Source organism: Chelonoidis abingdonii, chromosome 4, assembly GCF_003597395.2.
Source record: "Chelonoidis abingdonii isolate Lonesome George chromosome 4, CheloAbing_2.0, whole genome shotgun sequence".
In the NCBI taxonomy this organism is placed as follows: domain Eukaryota; kingdom Metazoa; phylum Chordata; order Testudines; family Testudinidae; genus Chelonoidis; species Chelonoidis abingdonii.
Window position 1 is genome coordinate 51,715,719 of NC_133772.1, and position 10,518 is coordinate 51,726,236.

Consider the following 10,518-nt stretch of genomic DNA (forward strand, 5'->3'; position numbering starts at 1 on the left):
AAGTGGCCCATAAAGCCTCATTTGGAGCCTCTGTGCTGGGATGAATTTAACTTCCAGAGAATAAAATTTAATCATCATGGGTCTTGCTGCTGTAGCTCACTTCATCAACTGTGATTTTTAATACTTTTTTTTTTTTTAATATAAAAGGCAAACAAAATTTGCCTCTCAAAATAACCTTTGCCTTCTTACTAGAATGTGGTTAGCAAGCATGCAGTTGGTGACAGCTGCTGTAACAATTACATGAAATTCCATGCTTTAAATAAATCCAGAGACTTCAACACCACCTGCAAAAGGAAAAACACAAAACAAAAAAACCCCCACCACATTTCAACCCCTCATTTATTATCTTGTACACAATAATTAAGCGGCAAAGGAAGTTGATTTGGAAGTTGTTGGGTTTGTTCTGTTCTTCTACAGTAATACTTAAAATTACACTTCTGTATTGACTGAAATGACTTAAAATCTTTATGCTACAAAACATTAGGTTCTGCAAAATGCCCCCACATTCCTAAATACAGCTTTCTGAGGGGACACAGCAGCAAACTCTACCAACTAACTCTTTTAATGGGGTTCTTAAAGTGAAAATCCCTAACAAGGGCTCCAATTCAGGAAATCACTTAAGCACATATACCTCTACCTCGATATAACGCTGTCCTCAGAAGCCAAAATATCTTACCGTGTTATAGGTGAAATGGTGTTATATCGAACTTGCTTTTATCCACCAGAGTGCACAGCCCCACCCCCCCAGAGCACTGCTTTCCTGCGTTATATCCGAATTTGTGTTATATCGGGATGCATTATATCAGGGTTGAGGTGTACTTCAAAGTTAATCATCTTTAAATGCTGTACTGAACAGTGACTTTTTTCCTCGAATCAGAACCTAATAGAGGACCTGAGATATTTAATCCCCCATATTTAAAAAAGAGCCCCCAATTTTCACTTTCATGAGTTTAGTTTGATATATTTACCAAAAAAAAAAAAAAATGGTGGATGTGCAGATTGATTGCCATGCAGCCTTTCTCAGCTGCTTTTGTAATTATGTATATCTTTATATGGTACTGAAGCTATATCTAGTCACTGTGCAAGAGCCTATTTGGGAAAATTTGAAATCTATTAATAGGAACATCTGAGTATAAAAAAAATAAGGACCCACATATAACTCCTCCTTGTAACTAACAAGATAATTTGTAGGGTCAGAGTCAAGGAAAAGGATTATTTAGTAACAATGACATTTATGGAAGAGTTTAAAATGAAACAACTAAAAGAAAAGTGAACCCAACAGCCTAGACCAGTGGTTTTCAAACTGCAGGTCATGGAATGTAAGGCACTGGATCACAGCGGCTCTGATCAGCACCGCCGACTGGCCCATTAAAAGTCCCATCAGCAGTGCTATCTGGCTATGGCAGGCTAGTTCCTACTTGGCTATGGCAGGCTAGTTCCTACTTGCTCTGACACTATGCTGCACCCTGGAAGCAGCAGGTACAGCTCCCAGGCAGGGAGGCCACAGGACTCTGCGTGCTGCCCCCACCCCGAGCACTGGCTCTGCACTGGAGCTGGGTCGGGAAGGCGCGATGCCTGTGACTGAGAGAAGTGTGGAGCTGCTTGCGCACCTCCGCCTAGGAGACAGACCTGCCTTCGCCTAGGAGACAGACCTGCTGCTGGCTGCTTCCAGGGTGCAGCATGATCCGCAGTGCCAGGACAGGTGGGAAGCCGCCGGAGGTAAGACCACACCCCATCCCTACGCTCCAATCCCCTGCTCCATCCCTGAGCTCCCCACACACCCCAAACCCCTCATCACCAGCCCCACCTCAGACCCTGCACCCCCAGCCCTGACCCCCTCCTGCATCTCGATCCCCTACCCCAGCTCTGAGCCCCCCCAAACCCAGAGCCCCCTCCTACACCCCAAACCCCTCATCCCCAGCCCCACCACAGAACCCCCAGCCTAGAGCCCTGACCCCCTCCCACACCCCAAACCCCTCATCCCCAGCTCTGTTGGGTCGCAGACATTAACAATTTTCTTCAACTGGATCGCCAGAAAAAAAGTTTGAAAACCACTGGCCTAGATGCAAGCTGCCACTCTGTCAAAAATGGGCAAAAATATTAATGACATTCCACCCAGTCACCCCAGATCTCTCAACTTTCACACAGATGCCAGAGAAAAACCCCAGAGATCTCTGTAGTACAAGCTTTTAAAAACAAGTCAGGAGATTTAAAACATCTACTGTTTTCTATATTTATGTCAGTCTAGAATGATGTAATGTCAGCTTTAATCAGTTCAGAAAAAGACAGACAGTTACTAAGTTAGTTTGTTGTTTTTCTTCTTCCATGGTATTTCAGACAAAAGTAAACACTTGCATGCCAACTTCTCTCCTACACCTTTGTGGTAGGTGGTTTCAAATCACCAGATTCCCAAAACCACAAATATCAGCAGACGTTTAAAAGAAATTAAACACAAATATTCCCTGGGTTAGGAACCTTCTTTTAACAGGACATTTCATTATGATGATCAATTTCAAAATACATGTTTATCGAGACCATTTTATCTCTGCAATAAAGAGTAATATTGTGATATCACTGAAGAGAAGCTGTCTGAAATATATTTAAGGACCTGCAGCAAGAAAAGAAAGTGTGGCTCTGCAATATAGGTGAAATCAGAGACTGCTTTCCCCACTGTCCTGCCCCCTAGGGTAGAGCAGCCAATCACAGCTGCTGCAGGAGTCAGGCATGGCTCTTCCTGGCTCTCTCTCAGGGGACACAGTTCTTCTCATAGGAGGGGCGCCAGGGAAGAGGCTGCAGGAAGAGCCCAGCAGCTCAGGGTGTCTCTGCTCCCCAGCACCTCCTGTGAGCAATGGGATGGCACTTGGGAAAGGGAGGGCGGGGGGGGGGAGAGGCAAATGACATCCCCCCTGACCTGGAGACTCTGCTGGAGCCCCCACAGGTCAGGGTGGGGGAGGGATGAAGAACCCCAGAAGGAGTAGAAGTGAGGCTGGGAGGGAGCTGAAATGATGTGGGGAAAGGGAATAGGATTGATTTGGGGGTTGGGAGAAAGAGCAGCTGCAAGAAGCAACCAAAAAAGTCACCTTACCCTATAAATGTGGGAGAGTAGGCAACACACCATCATGCACACACGCAGCGGGAGGGGAGGGGAGTTCAGAACTCAGAAGACAGACCCCAAAAACATATTAATGTTAAAAATAAATAATAATAATAATAATCTCATGATGTTTTTAATCTTGGGGTTTGGCAACACTGTTTTCCAGTAGTTTAACTTCAGGCCAGCACATTTCTGAACATATTGGTGCAAGCCTCAATATAATGAGCCAATTTCATAATATAACATTGCTATTCATATTACAGCAGCATGCGGAGATCCCTACTGAGATTCGGGCCGCCACTGTGCAAAGTACTGAACCATCACACAGAAAGGGTTTGTACACTGGAGTTTTAACTCAAGGAAAGTTATTGTCAATCCATTATTCAGCCCATACATAGGCTCTGAAGATACAGCTTAAAAGCTCCTCCTCTCACAGAGAGTCCCAGCACAGATGGGGGACCCACAGCAGCTAGGGAGGGAAAGGTTTACTTGTTTTACCTCACTATGCTTCTTGTTCTCGTCATTATGACACTTACTGTACTTCCAGACTTTCACATCTACCCTTTCTCTTCTCTCTTCATTCTAACTTATCTTTCCCCCATTTTTCCAGAGTCCCCACAATATCAAGAAAGTGGAAAAGAAGCCACAGAAATTGGTGGGTTTAAATGAAAATTATGCAAGCAGGAATAAGGTTAAGATATAAAACTGAATAGTTAGGAACACAAGCAGAGTTTGTGTTTATTACAGTTCCCATCCTTTCACACTTTACTATTATTTGTTTGGTAAAGGTACTTTCATCTCCTCTTAAACTAGATTACAAATTCTTGGGGAAGTCCTGCCTGACATGGAAAGTCACTATCATCTCCTCCTCTCCCCAGGATCCTTTTCAGACACAGACAGAATCCCAAGATTTCAATTCCCACCCCCATCCGTAATGCTGACTGTGAGGCATATCAGAGAAAAGTATTAAATACACACTTAACACTGTCAGGAAGCATCAAAGTTCAATACTGAGCTGATTAAACAGATGCAGCTCACAGATGTTGCTCAATACCTCCCTTCTGGTTGAGCTTTAAATAAGCTCAACTGATGAGCTGTCTTAGGGCAAGTCCACACTTAAAACGCTGCATCGGTGCCGCAGTAGCGCTTTAACAAAGATGGTCTCAGATGACAGAGAGAGCTCTCCCATTGGCATAGTTAATCCACCTCCCTGAGAGGCAACAGCTATATCGGCGGGAGAAGCTCTCCCACTGACAGAGCTGTCTACACAGGGGAGTAGGTCAGTATAACAACATCGCTTAGGGGTGTGGATTTTTCACCCCCCTGAGCAACAGTCATACCAATATAGGTCTGCAGTGAAGAATAAACCTTACACGTTAAAGGAAACTAAAAATCTGTCCACTTTAGGACAAAGTTAAACAGGTTTCAAGAACCCTTTAACATGATTTCTATTGGATAACTTTGATAAAATTAACTTGTTTTCACAGCCTTATTAGAGTTCATGCTACTCCTCTACTAACCAAGATATACTTTGTGTTACATGGAATCATGAGACAAGGCAATGAACTAGCCAATCAGTCCCGACCTTGTTTATATTGACTATGAAATGACTGCTCTTCAACTCAGAAAGCGTCATGGGCTTAGCCATGCATCTATTTGAATTTACTCACTGCACATTCAGTACAACTGCTGCTGCATATATTTAGAATATCCCATACTCAAACAACCAACTGCATTTAATCTGACAAACAATAAGCCATCAGGTTTCCTTTGAAAATTGGAAGGAGACCATGTCATGTGTGTCACCTCCCCCTCTGCCAAACCACATCTCCTCTCTGGTGTTTAGGATTCTCCTCTGTGTTTGCCCACAGTAATCCTGTGTGGTACACCTTAACAGGAGAGGACACCTACAGCTAAGTTCTGTCTGACTGAGACCATTAACAAGGCTTAGGCCCCAGAAACTCCCTTCCCTTCAGCAACTCTCCTCAGAGATGCAAGATTTGAATCTTCTTTGGAAATGAAATTACCCACACAACAGTAATCTTCTTAAGAAGGCAATTTGAAAAAATGTTCTGCATGTGATACCTCATTTGAGTACTTTGCAAAATCCTGCCAACTAGGCTTCCCAAGATTTGTAACCTAAAGAAAAAGATCAAGACTTTAGTAACTGGTTCTCTCAAATCATTTCCTGATGACCCCTCAAAGAACTACTCTGGATCCGGTAGGGGAAGGCTTTTTCCTGTCTCCCACCTGCCCTGCTTATCATAAGTCTCAAGTATATGAGTCCATAATAATATAAGGTTGCGGCTACATCAGCAATCCCACAAAGGATGTCCTATTTTCACAAAAAGCTGGGAGAAAGGAATGCCAGCTAAGTAAATGAGATAGGCATGGTAAAGGGTCCCCAGCTATACACCAAAAGAACAATGTTACAACTAAAATGGACTGAAATCTTTTGCACACATTTCATCATAGAAAAACTGTCTCTTCTAAAACAAAAAGTTTGTAGAAAAATGGTCAATGTGACAAATTTCCCATGAAGCGTTTCATGAATCTTAATTGACATAGTTGTCAAAATAGTTTACTGAAAACCATATTCTTACGGAAAACTGGATTTTTTTTTTAAAAAGTGACAAATTTATTTATTTTTATTCACATTAATGGACAATGAGTCTATTTCAAACTTTAAAAAGGGGAACTTCAAACATTTTCACCAATTCATTTTTCCAGCAGTTCCAGTTACCACCTATTTACAGGAAGTCATTGGCTAAGGCCTGGTCTACACTACGCATTTATACCGATTTTAGCAGAGTTAAACCGATTTAACACTGCACCTTTCCACACGAGGCCCTTTATATCGATATAAAGGGCTCTTTAAACCAGTTTCTGTACTCCTCCCCGACGAGAGGAGTAGCGCTGAAATCGGTATTACCATATCGGATTAGGCTTAGTGTGGCCACAAATCAATGGTATTGGCCTCCGGGCGGTACCCCACAGTGCACCACTCTGACCTCTCTGGACAGCAATCTGAACTCGGAGGCACTGGCCAGGTACACAGGAAAAGCCCCTCGAACTTTTGAATTTCATTTCCTGTTTGGCCAGCGGGTGGAGAGCTCACTAGCACAGGTAACAATGCAGTCTCCTGAGAATCGAAAAAGAGCTCCAGCATGGACTGCATGGGAGGTACTGGATCTGATCGTTATATGGGGAGAGGATTCTGTCTGTGGCTAACAGAACTCCGTTGCAAAAGACGAAATGAAAACATTTGAAAAATTTCCAAGGCTATGATGGAGAAAGGCACACCAGGGACCCAGTGCAGTGCAGAGTGAAAGTTAAGGAGCTCAGACAAGCCACCTGAAAACCAAAGAAGCAAACGGAAGGTCCGGCAGAGCCGAAAACAGCCACTTCTAAGCTGAGCTGCATGCAATTCTGGGGGGTCCGCACACACTACCCCCCCCCTCCGTGGATTCCGAGGTAGTGGGTGGTAATCAGCCATGCTGAGGATTCTGCGGACAAGGGAAGATGAGGAGGACGAAGAGGAGGACGAGCTTGCAGAGAGCACACAGCACTCTGTTCTCCCAACAGCCAGGAGCTTTTTCTCACCCAGATAGAATTACCCTCCAGCCCTCCACAAGCAGTGCCCGATAATGAAGCCATGAAGCGACCCTGGTGAGTGTACCTTTGTAATATAAACATGGTTTAAAAGCAAGAGTTTTTTAATGATTGATTTGCCCTGAGGACTTGGGATGCATTCACGCCAGTACGTTATTGGAAAAGTTGTTAACATGTCTGGGGATGGAGCGGAAATCTCCAGGACATCTCCATGAAGCTCTCCTGGAGGTACTTCAAAGCCTTTGAAGAAGGTTTCTGGCAAGCAGCTATTTGCGTCCCACTGGTAGGACACTTGACCAGCATGCATGTAGCAAGTAATCTGGTATCATTGCATGACAAGCTAGTTGCGTATGGTCCCGGTGATTGCTGGCATTCAAGCAACATCCGTTTTTTATCTTGCTGTGTTACCTGCAGAGAGTGATATCGTTCATAGTAACCTGGTTGAAATTCAGAATTATAATTTAAAGGGGACAGAGATGGCCATTCTACGGCCTGTTTGCCTGTTGCTTAATAAGAAATCCTCCTTGAAGGTAGCCAAGCAGGGGGAGAGGAGGCAGGGTACAGGCGCTGAGCTTTTCGCGTTTGGCTAGCAGGGATCTTCCCTGCACCAGCCACGCGCTGGGGGGGCAAGGGGGGGTATTAGCAATGATCTTCATGAACACACACGTGGTGGGGGGAAGGTAAGCGATCATCCAGAGAATTGGAAAGGGGGGTGTTCTGCCTGCTGCACGTTAACAGGAAAGAAGCAGGCGAACGGGCTTTGTTGGTATTTGGGAAAGGAAGGCACTGTGTATAATGAGGGCTGCAGAAGCCAAAAGATGGCTTACCATGCGCTTGCATAGCTGAATTCGGCGCCAGACTTGCGTCGTGAGATCTCTAAACACCAAGAGCTGCAGGCACTCAATATCAAGATGCAATGGACCCTGTAGTGAAGCACATGTGCTATGTCAGGTGAATAGTGTTTTCACTGTGAAAGAGTACTAAACCATTGTTCTGTAAATGTATCTTTAAATACTTCTTTCTCTTTTTACCTCCCTCAGCAGCTGTAAATTTTCAAGCCTCCCTACTCATCCTGAGGCTATATCGGATAAGGCGGAGGAAAAAAAAGACACGAGACTAGACATGTTCTCAGAAAATTAATGGAGTAACCCAACAATGAAAGAGTCATCTGGAATGAGTGGAAGCGACGTGGTATCAAATTACAGAAGCAGGTTCCAGTGAACATGAGACAGGAGGGACACTTGAGATGAGGAGGAACAGAGAGTAGGAGAGAGATATGCAGTGGTGGGCATGCAAGCTGGGCTGCTGTGTGATCAAATGACATCGCTCCAACGTCTGGTGGAGCTTCAGGAAACAGCAGCAAGGGTCCAGATGGCCGTGCAGCCGTGTAACACCCTCACCACGTTCTAATATCTCCTCACCGAATGGTAAAGAACGCGTGGGAAGGCTTTGTGCCCGTGCCCACTCCACCCCCATGGACAGCCCACCGACGCAAAAGGGCTGTCCATTTTTTGAAATATTTTTAGTGGCCTTTTCCTTCCCCCTATCTGCTCCGCAACCAACATCGGGTACCCTGTCACAGTTCTCTTCCATCTTTTATAATGACTTTTTAATAAAGAATTACATGATTTTTAAAACATAGTGACTTTATTCCTTAAGGCAATTGTAATCGAGGGGAGGTGGGTTGCTACAGGGAATGAGTCATCAAGGAGAAACAAAAAAGTCACACTGTCCCTCTGCCCGTGGATGAAACTCGTTTCAGAGCTTTGCTTGAGGCGACCTGCTTCCTGGTGTGCTCTTCTAATCCCTGGTGTCTGCTGCGCGTACATCAGCGGCGGGAGGTGATTTGCCCTCAGGCTCCCCCATCCATAAAGTCTCTCCTACTCTCAAAGATTGTGATGAGACACAGCAAGCAGCATAACAATGGGGACTTGATTTGGCTGAGTTCAGACGAATGTCAGTATGTTGCGCGAGCGCACTTTAAACGGCCAAATGCAATTCTACCACATTCTGCATGCTTAGCCCATGCACATTCTACACCATTCTGCTTGCTTAGCCTGTAGTTGAACAGCTCCTGACTACTGTCAGGCTGTCTGTGTATGAGCTTCATGAGGCATCTGGCATTCAAGGGGTAGGCTGGGTCCCAGGATACGACAGGCCATTCAACATCCCCAACTGTTATTCTGTCTGGGAATAATTATTGCTGCAGCATTAAGACAGAGTAGTGTTCCTGAAGATGCGAGCCGTCATGACCTTCCTGCGCATCCCACGTGGTGTTGGTGAAACGTCCCTTGTGAACCACGTAGTGCCTTGCAGAGCCCATTGAAAAGTACCCTTGCAGTTTACATACTGGTGCCCTGGTGCGCCGGGCAAGATAGGGTATGGGTTCCACTAATCGCCCTAACTGACCAGTTAGGGAACCCCTTTGCGCAAAGCCATGCCACGTATGACCTGCACGTTTCCTAGAGTCACAACCTTTCGTAGCAGCAGCTTAATGATGCTTTGCTACTTGCATAACAGCAGCCCCCACAGCAGATTTTTCCCCACTCCAAATGTTGATCCTCCGACTGACCGGTAGCTGTCTGGCTGCAACTTCCAAGGGCCTTGCCACGCTTCTCATTGTGAGGGCTCTCCATCCTGTATTAATGGCGTTTCAAGGAGGGGAAAGCAAGCATAAAGTTTCATGAAAGTGGCCCTTCCGATGCGAGAAGTTTTGCAAGCACTGTGAATCATCCACACCCGGCAAACTTGCGGTCTCCACCAGTCTGTGCCTTGTTCTCCGGGCCAAAATCGCGGTTCAATGGCCAGAACTGCCCCATTTCACAGGATCTCCAATAGCGCAGGGGCCGCGCGGGTTTGAAGAGAATTCTGTGTCATTCAACTTGTCACGCCGCTCTGCCATAGCCGCCCTCCTCGCCGGCTTGCAGGTCCCAGTTCAGCATAGACTGCACAGACCAAAGTGGTTTACAATGTCCACGATTGCGGTCTTGATCTGAGCAGGTCCAGTGCTCGTGCTAACTGGCGTTGCACACAGTTACCCAGGAAAAAGGCGCGAAACGGTTGTCCTGCTACTTCATGAGTGAGGGGTGAGGCTGCTATCAGAACACACTGCGATAATGTTTTTTGCCCATTAGGCAACTGGGATCTCAACCAGAACTTCAAGGGTCGCGAGAGAGCTGCGGGAACTATGGATAGCTACGGGATAGCTACCCATCAGTGCACGATGGCTGCTGGAAATCGCGCTAGCTACTCTGGTACATGGATGCCCGCCACCAATTAATGTGTTAGTGTGGAGGCGGGCACTCAACTTTATACAATCTGTTTGCCAAACAGTTTTGTAAAATTGGAAATAATCCTGGGTAGTGTAGACGTATCCTAAGACATGACATAGTTTAGCAAGCGCATCTATTACTAACTCGTACAAGTAATTAACTAACTTTGTACGGTGAACAATTCATTTGTGGGACACCCGGACTAATGGTTAAATAATTAATTATAATGCAAAAAAGCCTAAATGTATATAGTAATCTGAACCATGCTATTAATTATGCTCTAGGTAACTTATAGGGGTCCAGTTAATTACCTGGACAGGAATTATTACCTGGCCTTTCCACGTGCTAATTCCTGCCAAGCGAAACTTTAGAGTTTGTATGGATATTTTTTTTCTAACATTTGTTTTTCTTTTAAAAAAAAGAAAATGATGTTTGCAAGGGGATAATCACTAATCTTTGCAGCCCATCAAGTACCGGTGGCAGATTTCCTGTCCGGTTTCAAACACTAGATAGTATAAATAGTTGATTTTCACAGAGCAC

At 45.1% G+C, this 10,518-nt stretch overlaps 1 protein-coding gene across 10 annotated transcripts in view; it reads right to left on the reverse strand.

Moving 5' to 3' along the window:
* Nucleotides 1-10,518, reverse strand: part of DENND5A (DENN domain containing 5A) — a 125,262-nt gene that overhangs the window by 72,305 nt on the left and 42,439 nt on the right. The gene's annotated exons all lie outside the window — the stretch shown is intronic.